Genomic DNA, 14,444 nt, shown 5'->3' on the forward strand with positions numbered 1-14,444 from the left:
TGTAGATACGGGTCAGGAGCTTCAGTTAACCAAAAATGACAACAACACCGAGCAGTTCAGCTTTGACGACATGTTGCAGATGCACTGGAGTATTTAGTGGTATGTCCAATGCAATCTGTAAGTGTCTCTCAGATACTCAATCGCAAAAGTCCAATCCTGATCCCAAAGAGACACTTACAGCCTTCATTGGACACCTTTGCGCTCTGTGGCAATATACTGAGATGTAGGAACTCTGTAGGAACAAAAGCTACCGAGAAAATATATCAAGGCAGAAATGTTCGAGCCTTCAATGTGAGCGACAGATGGAATCTGGCAGAAGAAAATGAGAGTCTTTCATAGGTTCATAAAGTAATTTTCTAGACATAAGGTGATATTAACACAAAGGTGAGGAGAGCAAGGACTGAGGACATCAAATCACACAGAAAGAGACCATTTTCATTCTCATTACAGCCGTGTTTTCTTTCCCTGGTCTTTCTCGCCGTCAAATTGAGCCTTGGACGCGCTTGAAAGGAGAAACAGACTCATTACAAGGTTTTTTCCTTAAACTGTCAATTTTCTGTGTTTGCCGGGTCCGTCTACAATGCGTGCTGTCCTAAGGGATACGAGTATGTTCAAGGTTGCCATGTGTATAGAAGTGCTTTCTTCAAGGAGAATTCAATCAAAACTCTGCCTGTGTTTATTTTCATGCCTTTTATGCAAGACTGGAAGAGAAAAAGAGAATATGAATATAGAATTAATATCAGATCAGTTCATCATGTTACAGTACAGAGCTCCCCTTCCGCCAGCGTCCAGCCTTGACCTTGTCTGTCCGTATTCACGTCCTCAGTTCGGCAAATGAGTTTTATTACAGGTGACAGCTCAGATTCATGCTTCCAAAATGCGATCAGAGACAAAAAGGGACAGGCTCAGTTTAGCTCTCCATTGAATCTAATGCTTTAATGCAAAAGCACATAAAACAGACTCAATAGTTAACATGCAGCCATCATTCAGAAAATGTACTTTCTTAAAGGGACAGTTCACCCTAAATGAAAATCCTTCAATCATTTACTTACCCTCATGTTGTTCTAAACCTGAATGACTCATTTCTTCCATGCAGCACAAATGTTAAGCAGAATGTTAGTGACCGCCTCAGTCACCATTTACTTTCATTTCATATTTTTTTTTCCAAACAATGAAAGTGAATGGTGACTGGGCCTGACACTCAGCCTAACATCTACTATTTTGGAAGAATAAAAGTCAAATGTGGGCGAGTAAATGACAACAGAATTTACTAAGCAACATCTTTGGACATATGCAACATTGAAAGTATAGAGATGTAAAGACAGCATATCTTATTAAACAGTTTACTGCAGCGGTCTTGGACCAGAATTTTGTTTGACATTACATCAGCAGAAGACACAGCAGAAGAAATAATTGCCGTAGATTATCCTGCCTGCTGACATTGAGAAGTGCGAGAACAAAGCGCACACTTTCTTAGTCAATGAGGACTTCAAGGCTCTCTCGGCTACCTACAGTAGTGTTCAACCTTCGCTAAGAAGTGAGGCCTTGAGACAAATGATTATTCAGATCTCACTGTAAAATGCATCTAGATCTAAAACACAATAGTGCAAAATATGTCACTGCACAAAGGAGCCGACGATTTCTCCAAATTATTTTCACTTTTTTGCGCTGAATATGTTTTGGGTTTTTTTTTTGTCCTAGAAAACTGGGTTCATATTTAAAATGTATGAGATTAATTTAGTTGTGCTCATTTGTGTGTCATATCTGTCTCCATGACTTATTACCGATAGATACAATTGACAGAATACCAACTTAAGCACAATATATGACAAATCTAACACGGAGTGTAATAAAATATTTTTATTTTTATTTTTTTTTATTTAGTTTTTGTTCAACAGAATATTAGACGATTTGCATGTCCCCATTTATAACTTTTACATTTAAATGGTTTATTTGGAATAAATAAATATATATATATATACACTCACCTAAAGGATTATTAGGAACACCTGTTCAATTTCTCATTAATGCAATTATCTAATCAACCAATCACATGGCAGTTGCTTCAATGCATTTAGGGGTGTGGTCCTGGTCAAGACAATCTCCTGAACTCCAAACTGAATGTCAGAATGGGAAAGAAAGGTGATTTAAGCAATTTTGAGCGTGGCATGGTTGTTGGTGCCAGACGGGCCGGTCTGAGTATTTCACAATCTGCTCAGTTACTGGGATTTTCACGCACAACCATTTCTAGGGTTTACAAAGAATGGTGTGAAAAGGAAAAACATCCAGTATGCGGCAGTCCTGTGGGCTGAAAATGCCTTGTTGATGCTAGAGGTCAGAGGAGAATGGGCCGACTGATTCAAGCTGATAGAAGAGCAACTTTGCCTGAAATAACCACTCGTTACAACCGAGGTATGCAGCAAAGCATTTGTGAAGCCACAACACGCACAACCTTGAGGCGGATGGGCTACAACAGCAGAAGACCCCACCGGTACCACTCATCTCCACTACAAATAGGAAAAAGAGGCTACAATTTGCAAGAGCTCACCAAAATTGGACAGTTGAAGACTGGAAAAATGTTGCCTGGTCTGATGAGTCTCGATTTCTGTTGAGACATTCAGATGGTAGAGTCAGAATTTGGTGTAAACAGAATGAGAACATGGATCCATCATGCCTTGTTACCACTGTGCAGGCTGGTGGTGATGGTGTAATGGTGTGGGGGATGTTTTCTTGGCACACTTTAGGCCCCTTAGTGCCAATTGGGCATCGTTTAAATGCCACGGCCTACCTGAGCATTGTTTCTGACCATGTCCATCCCTTTATGGCCACCATGTACCCATCCTCTGATGGCTGCTTCCAGCAGGATAATGCACCATGTCACAAAGCTTGAATCATTTCAAATTGGTTTCTTGAACATGACAATGAGTTCACTGTACTAAAATGGCCCTCACGGTCACCAGATCTCAACCCAATAGAGCATCTTTGGGATGTGGTGGAACGGGAGCTTCGTGCCCTGGATGTGCATCCCACAAATCTCCATCAACTGCAAGATGCTATCCTATCAATATGGGCCAAGATTTCTAAAGAATGCTTTCAGCACCTTGTTGAATCAATGCCACGTAGAATTAAGGCAGTTCTGAAGGCGAAAGAGGGTCAAACACAGTATTAGTATGGTGTTCCTAATAATCCTTTAGGTAAGTGTATATATTATTCAATATAAACATATGTTTAAGCAAAATGTTGCTTTTGAAATTCTGCATCAGTATTTTCACTCGTAAAAAAAAAGGAAAAAAAAGCCTTAATTAGTAAACGCATAGTTACCTTAACATACACAGTAAAAATTATTTTAACCAAGACATTACAGTATGTATGTAATTTTAGGGAAAAATATTGTAAAAATGCATTTCTTTTATATGTAAAAAAAAAAAAAGAATGATTTTACCGTATAATTAACAGTAAAAATGTATGTTATGATTAACAAGAGAATACATTTTCTTTTAACAGTGACGTATTGTTAAAATTACTGTGAAATATAATAATCGGGCATTCCAATGCCCACCACAAAAAAACATCACAGAGCTTGGAAAATCTGACATATTGTTTTTATAAGATATATTATATGTGTGAACTAATATTTCTGTGCATTTTCATACAGTATATGCAGCCTGTCATTATAAAGATCTCAATATAGTGTTTGGTGCGTAAAATACTTGTGATAAAAATGGTTTATTGAAAAAAGGTTGTTTTATTTATAATGTATTTGATGTGTTGAATTGAACGGTGATACATTTACATCCATAATAGACCAAGGAGAGGAAGTTGTCATGGCCAAACTCTCAACTATTTGGTATCTCCGAAAAGCCCAGGGAGTCCTCTGCCAGTTCACAGTGAGATCAGTCTGAAAACCCATATATGTTCATACAAATCTGAATATGATGTGAGAAAACCGTTGACAGTCATTGTCATTGGTAATCAACCATTTCACATTCAGCTCAAGTTCATCGTGTTTCAATAAAAGACAGCATATATTTCTGAATTTCAATTCAATTCGCCCACCCAATTCACCTCATCTGCTACCCTCTCCATAATTTAGCCTTTAATGCAAACATGACCCTGTTCCACTCACCTGTGAAGGCAACGTATACATGCCCCGTTTAAATGGGCCTTACTAAAGGTTATGAAGTGGTCATAAATCATAGAGAGAGTGGCTTTCATCTCACGGCAAATAGCCCGCCCCCTCCTCCTCTCTCAATTACAACCCTGCAGAACATAAATTAATATGTAAAATTGTTGGACCGTGGTGGCAGAGTTGCAGCAGCTAAGGCCATGGCAATCAATCTCTAGCAGGCGGAGCGGCACCCACTGACAGATTTTCCACCCGCGAAGATGGCTGGGTGATTGAGAGGCATAGAGGCAGATGAACTGTGGGTAACCTGCTTCACCCATACCTGAGCGGAAGGGAACAGACACTCAAGACAGAGAGGGTTGATAACAATTTAAAGCCTTTAAAGGAATATTCCAGGTTCAATACAAGTTACAGCATTTGTGGCAAAATGCTGATTATATAAAAAATAAAAATATGAAACTCTAATATATACCTCATTTCAAAAGGATAGCCACAAGATGTAAACATTATACGTTTTAGGATTATTAAGTGGGATGAAATCACTTACTAACCTTATATGTGTAAAGTTATATGAACTGCAATGTCGGTAAACCCTGTAAGGGATTTTATCACACTAAAATCATGTTAACATGAAAAACAAGCTGGTGACAATTAGTGATAATTCAATAGATGAAGCCAAAAATGATTTTGAAACTATTCTGCATTCTCAATTCATTCATTCGTCAATGTTATATTTATAATAATTATTTGAAATGCAGTACACATACATGCCATTGGTCGAGCCAATGTTGTTGTGTCGGGCTGGACGGGTCTCTTAAAAACAACAGAGTAATTTGTATAGGGCCACAGAGACACAGTGTTTGCAGTTTTCGAGAAAATGAACCTACAAACTTATTGTTGTCTCTGCATTAGACGGGCATAAGAGAAAGTATTCTCCACCTTAGCTTCATATTTAGCCAAAATAATTCTTGTGTTGTCCCATGTCTCAAGAAATCCCTGTTTTTGTCCCATGTCTGATTTTATGATTTTTATTTTGGAACCTGAGAGTGAAATGATGCACTTTGTGTCACGTCTTTGGCTGTTTTAGTTCTTGTCTTTAATTTTGAAGTTTAGATTTCATGCTTCCTGGTCCTTGTTTGTCATGTGATTTCCTGTTCGTCCTTCTTCTTCTTGTGTTGTTTATTGGCAGTTGTCAAACCAGCTTATGGTGCATTACTGCCACCTACTGAACTGGAGTGTGGAGCTTCAACGTCATATTCCAAAGTCATATTCGGTACCCACTTTCCTTGTATTTTTGTCTGATTTCGTGTTCCCTTCATGTGATCCCATCTAGTCATGTGTCATGTTCTATGTTTATTAGTCTTGTCTTTTCATGGTCTTTATTGTCTTGTTATCTTAGTTATTGGTTCTGTCTTTTCATTGGTTGTCTTGATATCTTGTTACCTACAGTATGTCTATGTATTTAAACCCTCTTGTTTGCCTTTGTTCCCTGTCGAGTATTATTGGCCTGTAGCATTGTTGTTGATACTGTAATGAGCTTGTAATATCGCTTGCATGGTCTTGTTCTTCCATGTCTTGTTCATGTCTTAGTCTAGTTTAGTCATGTATTTTGTATCATTTGTTTCAGATCAATAAAACTGCATTTGGTTCAGTACTACACTGCATCATCGCTTCTAGTCTTGTTCCTGTTCAGCCTGTCTGTTATGATCTTACTGTCAGATAACCCCAGGCAACCATGTCCCTAAATCATTAAGCTAACAGCTGTCTGGTGAGAATCTGAATGAATGAGATTCTAATTTTCCCATAGAAATTTAGTTATTCAAATGTGCAACTGGAGCATGTTTTTACACTGAAAAAACGAGAATGGTGAATTATTTACGTGGCCTTGGCGCTGTGTCTTGTTTGTTTCGTCTAGCTTTTACTAAATGCGGTTGATCCAAGCAAAAATAAATAAATAAATACAAATAAAATACCTTTCTTTTCTAACTATAAGCGTGTGTTTTTTTTCACACGAATGCATCAATCTTGTGTTTAAGTACATTTTAATTCATTTCAGTAACCTATTATGATTTCTGCACTCTATATTATTATTCATGACTTTACCCTTAAACGCACACCTCTAGTCTTTAGTCACCCGGGACCTCATTCCACCCCCCTGTACTCGAGCAGTTTTTGGAGTTGTGCCCACACCTCTTTAGTATTCCTCAGTCTCTCTCTTATAAATAGTGTAACACAAAACAAAGACAAAATGCAAAAATTCCACACATTTTCTTTTTATAATAATGGTTTAAGTATGGAAAGTGTATCTTCAATAGAGACCCTAGGTATGTAAGCGTGTAGGTTAATTTCTTAATTTTTTTGCACTTCAATAAATGATATTTTTATGATTATTTCTATCTATATAAGTTTACTATCACAGGAAATCTATTTCTTTATTAATTACAAGAGGAAAAAATGCTATATTCATACAAGTAATTACTATATCACACTGCTTTTCTGTGCAACAAGGAATTAACAACAATGTTAAATTATCAGTACTCCATATGCGTGCACACAAACATAATATACATGCTATTGTTTCAGTGATTGAATTGATTTATATTTGACATTGAAATTTGACGAAGTAACAACATGGAAGTAAACTATAGCAAGTGTAACACATGAACAGTATGATTTGACTTTTGTCATTTGAGTGTACTATTGAAATGATGTAAGTTGTGCAACTATTTAGACTCAATAAATGCCTGAGAAAAGACTTACGTGATCTTAAGTGTTATGTGTAGCTCAAAATGCTTTTGTCAGCCAGTTGCATCTCATGAAATTTCAGTGTGAAAGTAACGAATCCTGTTCTAGATTTGTCCTGATTTTTTGCATTTTCTCTGATGTATGAAAAATAAAACATCAAAATACATCAAAATATATTTTATTCTATATGTTCTAATCGTCTTGAAAATATTTTGAACATTTGACACAATATGGGCATTTTGTGGATCCATTTGTGATAGATATAAGTGCCGGTCTCTAAAGACCCGAATATGTAAGAGCGTTTGGTGAAATTCCCATGGATTTAAGGGTTCAATTAATAAAACCGTCTATTTGTTTTCTATTAACTGTGATGATTATGTCAGTGATATTTGCAAAGCCAATGACTGCATTCACCACATCATTATAGCCATTTATTCTTTTTTTTAAACCAATATTATCTTTCATAATTTCGTATTTAGGCAGGCAACAATGAAATTTAAAACTAAATAAACTAATAAAAGAAACATTAATTGTACTTTCAACTTCAAGCAGACTTAAAAGTAAGAGGGAATTTTTGTCCACCGTCATTAAAAAGTTGTTTGCATATTTGTTTATTTGTATTTATTATTAATAAATGCATTATTTAGTATTAAAATGTTAAAGGAATATTCCAAGTTCAACAAAAGTTAAGTTCAATCGACAATATGTGTGGCATAATGTTGATTACCACAAAATATTTCGGCTCGTCCCTCCATTTCTTTAATAAAACAAGTTACAGTGAGGCACTTACAATGGAAGTCAATGGGGCCACTTTTTGGAGGGTATAAAAGCAGAAATCTGAAGCTTTAAAAGCACTTACTTTAATTCTTCTGTAAAAACGTGTGTGTTTTTTGAGCTGAAAAGTTTAAATCATCATTTTTAGGTTTTAGGGTTTATGTCATTACATTCAAGGCAATGAAGCTGTAATTATTGGCTATAACTTTACATAAAAAAGGTTAGTAAGTGATATTATCACACTAAAATCACATTAACACACACCCTGTTTACGTCTTGTGGCTGTACTTTTAAATTATTATTATATACATTTTTAAATTCATCTTTTCTCCCAATTTGGAATGCCCAATTCCCACTACTTACTAGGTCCTCATGGTGGCGCAGTTACTCAATTCGGGTGGTGGTGGCTCAGTGGTTGAGGCTCAGGGTTACTGACCAGAAGGTCGGGGGTTCAAGCCCCAGCCCCACCAAGATGCCACTGTTGTGCCCTTGAGCGATGCACTTAACTCCAGGTTGCTCCAGGGGGATTGTCCCTGTAATAAGTGCACTGTAAGTCCCTTTGGATAAAAGCATCTGCCAAATGCATACATGTAAATGTAAGTCTTAGTTACCTCCGCTTCTGAGACAGTCAATCCGCGCATCTTATCACGTGACTCGTCGTGCATGACACCACTCAGACTCACAGCATGTGGAGGCTCTTGCTACACTCCGCGATCCACACACAACTCACCACACGCCCCATTGAGATCGAGAACCACTAATCGCGACCACGAGGAGGTTACCCCATGTGACTCTACCCTCCCTAGCAACCGGGCCGATTTGGTTGCTTAGGAGACCTGGCTGGAGTCACTCAGCACGCCCTGGATTCGAACTTGTGACTCCTGGGGAGATAGTCAGCATCAATACTCGCTGAGCTACCCATTTTTTTTTACTTTTACTTTTTTGAAAATGAGGTGCAAGTCAAATTGTACTTTTGTGGTAATCAACATTAAGCCACAAATGCTGTCGATTGAGCTTAACTTGTACTGAACCTGGAATATTCCTTTAATTGATTTAATAGAACTAACTAGTGATATATAAATCAGTTAGTAATTGTATTAACTATGTTATACCCATACGTATGTGTTATGTTTTTTTTATTTATTTATCTAAACTGTTTGTCCTTGCTTGAAGGTAATGTGAAACAAGTTTTCCCACTTTCAGTTCTATTGTTGCATCTTCAGTTAGAAATACAATGCCAAGGCCAAGCTTTCAATCCTCTAAACTAGACCTAGAACAGTAGAAAAAGGCCAGATAATAATTATTTTGAATGATTCACACAAAAGCCAGAGGATGGGCAAGCTTTGTGCACTCAACAAGGTCTCCAGGTTGTTTTGAGGAAGAAAAGGTCCATTTGATCAGCTCTCAATGGACGATTCCCACCCACATACACACCCGCGCACACACAAACACAAACACATCACTCAACCTCTGCACTAACCCTTTTGGTCCATTAAAGGACAGAAGCCATCAGGCCAGGTTGTAAAGCCAGTGGACGTGTCGCTGCCGGCTGAGTAACGTTAGTTCTAGAGGGAGGGATCCGTGTGTGTTTGGCATCTGTTCCTTTATGTACTGTGAACAGACCGACCTTGTGTTTGTATGCCTGTGTGCTGACCTTGAGCTGGGCTGAAACAGCAGACACTGCTGCTTCTGAACGACCCTGAAAACCAGCGTGTGTATGTGTGTAAATGCATGTGTATGTGAGAAAGAGAGAAACATCAGAGCAGCTTTCAAGCACCTAGTTTTCAGAGAAACATTTTCAATGTCTCAGGGTTGTGATAAACTTCCCACAAACAATCATAGAGTAAACAGGCCCAGTACAGGCCGTGTCTTTATCGTACGGCAACATGCACATTACACTTTGGTGTTTTAAAGCGAAAGAGACACAAATGCCATGTTTTTTTAGTTGTGAGAAATATTACAGATGTCAGATAAGCTGTTATCCCATATTGCAGATGAACTTGGCCCGAATGTGGCCTCATGTTGGCAATGGCATGCGTCCTGTCAGCCAAAGACGGGCCATGTCTGGCAATTGCGGCACTGCATACATGACGTCAAACAAATGGTAAATGGTCTGCACTTATTTGAATGTTTGAGAAACAGATCAACATTTTTACTGTATATGTACACTTTCACATTCTGGTGTGGAAGTGACTTCCACACATTCAGGCACATACAGGTCGGGCTGGTCAAAGGTGTGGATTTATTGTAAAAATTGACTTAAAAATGGATCTGTTTCTCACCCACACCTATCATATCGCTTCTGAAGACATGGATTTAACCACTGGAGTCTTACGGATTACTTTTATGCTGCCTTTATGTCTTTTTTGGACCTACTGAGTTCTATTCACCATTCAATTGCAATATATGTACCTACAGATTAAATATTCTTCTAAAAACCTTCATTTGTATTCTGAAGAAGAAAGAAAGTCAAACATATCTGGGATGCATGAAGGTGAGTAAATGATGAGATTTTTTCCAACCAACTATCCATTTAAACCATTGACAACATACTGAGTTGTTCATGACCGAATCAAGTGTAATTACACTTTATTAATATTTGCATGTCTATAAATCTGCCAAGAGAATTTCGCAGTGTTTAAGCATGATAAGAGTTTTCCCACAAATCGAAACAAAGCATATCTTTCATTTTGTGAACTGCTGTGCATGACTATACAATAAAGAAAACAATATGGCCCAAAAATTATTCAAAGTTCAATTATGTCCTGATGTAATTGTAATGTCATAAGTTACTTTTACTCAAAATGTATCCAGCCCCTTTCTCTTGTTAAACAAGATTGCCGAACTAAAAGAACGACTTGTTCAGTCGGTCAGCAGATCCTCATCTTTGCTGTCCTGCACGTGACCCTACTGAAGCACCCCTAAATAGCCTATGTTTTAATGATTTGTATTTATTAATTTTGTGTCCTTAGCTACTGTGAGGAATAAAAAATATTGCCTGACATGCAACACCACCGACCAGGAGACTGAAGGTAATGTGGAGAGATGGCTTCAGTTTGCCCTTGAAAGAGATTGAGGAGGGAGAAAGCGGTTGAGGAGAAAAGAAGGGTAGGACACTTTTAACTCACTTGTTTAGGACAATTCTGAATAGACTGTCTCTCTCTCTCTCTCTCTCTCTCTCTCTCTCTCTCTCTCTCTCTCTCTCTACACACACACACACACACACACACACACACACACACACTAGTTGAATAGTTGTTTTATGTATATGATTTGGGGATTTTATGGCTGAGAAGAGATTCTGTGCAGGAATTGGGTTTGATGAGTCTTGGGTGTGGCTCAGTTATGGGGTTTCTGGTTAAAGGCTGGTTTTGATATGGTCAAGAGATTCGTTAATGGTATTATACAGGTTCTGGCCCAGAGCAGGGCCGGTTATGGGCTACTATTTGGCTGAGATTTGGGCCAGTTATGGTTCAAGCGTGGCCCTTGTCTGAAAATCCAGATCTGGGCCACTGCAGGGCTGTAATTCACTGCTGTGGGCCGAGGGAAAACAGATTATGTGGACCGGAGCTGGGCCAGACAAAAATTGCTATGTGCCTAGTGTGGTCATCTTTTACCAAAAACATCATATTTAGCTGTATCCCACATGATTTCTACCCTAAAATCGGGGTGCTCCTCCTGGATAATTTTGCTTGTGTTGGTCCCCATTAATCATGTTTTGGTACAGGTCAGGTGGGCATCAGAATTTTTAGGTGGGCACAAGGAAATTCTAGGGAGGCAATGCCGTGATTTCTTACAACTGTCCCACAATTGTGGCATAATTTTCACCTCAACAAACATTTTGCTCATAATAGAGTTTTTTTAAAAGTGGTACTTGTTAAAGGGATTCACCCACAAATTACAATTCATAATTTACTCAGCCTCATGCCATCCCGGATGCGTTTGAGATTCTTTCTGCAAAACACAATTGAAAATTTCAATAAAAATATATTTCAGTTCTGTAGGTCCATACAATGCAAGTGAATGGTGGCCAGAATTTTGAAGCTCCAAAAAGCACATAAAGGCAGCACAAAGTGTGGGTAAGAATTCTATTAAACTCTATACAGAATTTGAGATGTGCTGGAAATGACAGTGTGGTGGGAACTTTCAGGACTTGCAAAAAAAATTACAAATGAGAGAGAGTGAGAGAGAGAGAGAGAGAGAGAGAGAGATACATGAACACCCACTGTTGGACAAATAATAATAATAATAATATTTACAATAAAAAATTTTAACAAGACTTTCTTGAAATTCTTTCTGCTTAAAGTGCTCGAAGTTGAAGAAACACCAATTTACACATGTCCCAAATTTTTGTAAAAGAGTCGGAAGTATAATCTCACTCAGCTCTTGGGGTGAAGCTTCATAACTCACGTCATGTTCGGAAGTCCAGTGACTGACAGCGCTGACCTCTTATCAGTGTCAGGAGAAGGGGGCGACCGAGATGCTACTGGTCTTTTTTATGTCAATGTCCTCCAGATTAACTCTCCTTTCGCACAACCACCACACCTCACAGAGCCAAGGCAAACACAGGGAAGCACTGCAGTTTATTTATTTACTGAGGGTAATGACAGCCCAACTGGAGGAGGTCAGTGCTCAGAGTTTGTTCTACTTGAATGAAGTAGTCCATCAGCCAATGGGAGATTCCAGATAGACAAGCACAACATTTTCACTAAAGAAGCAGAATAAACTGAATGTAAGGTGATATGAAAGATATAAAACGGGGCAATCTTTCAAAAGCACCGAATGTGACATTTGAATGTCTTGTAAAACTATTATGACCTTTTTAATAGCCATATAGGCAACAGCATATCTGACCACTTAATTTAAGCCCTGTCTAGACTGGCAAAGAAGTTAAACATACACCATAACATTTATTTACAAGCCATGCCATTTGTACAAGCCCTCTTTAAATGTCCTGGCCTGTAGAAGCACTGTGTGCAGGGGCGAAAATTTCATCAAAATGTTGGGGGGGACCATAAACAACAATTATCAAGAGCAATTTTTGAAGGGGACACCAAGGGGTTTTTTGTTGTTGCCCCGTTTGCATTTGTATCAATTTATTTCTTAAACAATTATTTTAAGAATATATCATTATATTATTTACAATACACATATTTTAATGATATTTTAGGGGGGACAACCATCAGATGGGTGGACCCCCCCGCGATTTCCGCCTATGAACTGTGTGTAATGTCATCCTTTCATTGTTCCCTTTCAAGTAATACCTTTTGCATAATTTGGCAAAAGTATGCAAAAACAAAACATCACTTTCAAACATTTAAACACTTCATCTCGAGAATGCTCTTCACTGACATTGTTGTCCACTTGGTTAACTTGTGTACTAACATTTGAACACACATTATCAGAGGCAAAATTGTTTGGTGTGGAGGAAATGAAGCCACAACTGTGGGACCAGGGCTGGATATTGATACAAATTTTGATTCCATTCCATTTGATATTGATTCATATGGGTATGTTTCAGTTATAATGTCCCTTTTTCTGACATATTGAATAAATTCTGTCCCGCAGCTGATGCTGTTAATTACACAGGTGTCCCTCTAACTAGGTACATAACGAAAATGTTAATTTTACAAATTATTTTTATTAGTTTTTCATCATTTTGGTAAAATATTTGCTTTTTATAAATAAACAAATACATGCATTCAATCAATAAATATGATAATATATTGCATATATAATTTTTTTGTTACATATTTAATGTTAAACCATAATTTGTACTATTTGCAGGTATTTACATTGATCGTACTGTCTCTTTAAGAAAGATTGCCATTTCTGCAAACAGGGTCTTTAAATTAGGGCACGTTAAACAAGAGAGACTCCAGCTTTACCTCATGTGTTAACATTAAATGTTTATTTTTTGTCATTTTTAATCAGAAACTGACTGTAGAGAACAGAAAGGTTATTAGAGACATTATTCAATGTCAGGACACATATCTCATCTGTGAACACACACAGAACAGCTTTTACTCTCAGGATCTCACTGCTGAATACTTTGCCACTATAGTCTACTACACATGCACTGGTAAGAGAAATCTAAACATTTACCATCTAGTTGCCAACATACATTTTAGTTGCATAGCATTAAGTTTGGTTGAAAATGCAAGTGATTTCCTCTGTTGTAGTTGAGGGTTGCACATAGAGTAAAAATCGATATTGGGATTTTAGAATCATGTCGAGATCGTTCAAACGAAAATCGCGATGCATCGGGATATCGACATTTTTACCCTGCCTTATGTAGGATAGTCCTAATTTTTGACAAACTGATAGAAATCACACAATTCACACAGTACATATTGAAATGGTTTGTGTTTATTTCACTCTTTGTTTACTGTAGATGAATAAACATTGTCATGTTTATTCTGGTGATTCCTGTTTTTCATGTCTTTTATTATGAAAAGTTTAGTTCCTGTTTCCCTTGTCATGTGATGTTCTGTTTTCCCTCCATGTTCATGTGTCTTGTTTTCATAGATTTATTGTCTTGTTAACTTGTTAGCAGTTCTGTTATGACATTGGTTCATGTTTCATTGTCTTGCTATGTTGTTTTCTGTCTTGTATTTTCATTGGTGGTCTTGTTAACTTGTTACCCATGTCAGAGTATTTATAGCTCTTATGTTTGCCTTTGTCTTTGTTAGGGATGTCCCGATCCGATACCTAGATCGGTATCGCATCGATACTGACGTTTTAAGACGGATCGGGTATCGGTCCGACCAGCCCGACCCAAATCCGATACTCTGTGTTA

Source organism: Xyrauchen texanus, chromosome 32, assembly GCF_025860055.1.
Source record: "Xyrauchen texanus isolate HMW12.3.18 chromosome 32, RBS_HiC_50CHRs, whole genome shotgun sequence".
Taxonomy (NCBI): domain Eukaryota; kingdom Metazoa; phylum Chordata; class Actinopteri; order Cypriniformes; family Catostomidae; genus Xyrauchen; species Xyrauchen texanus.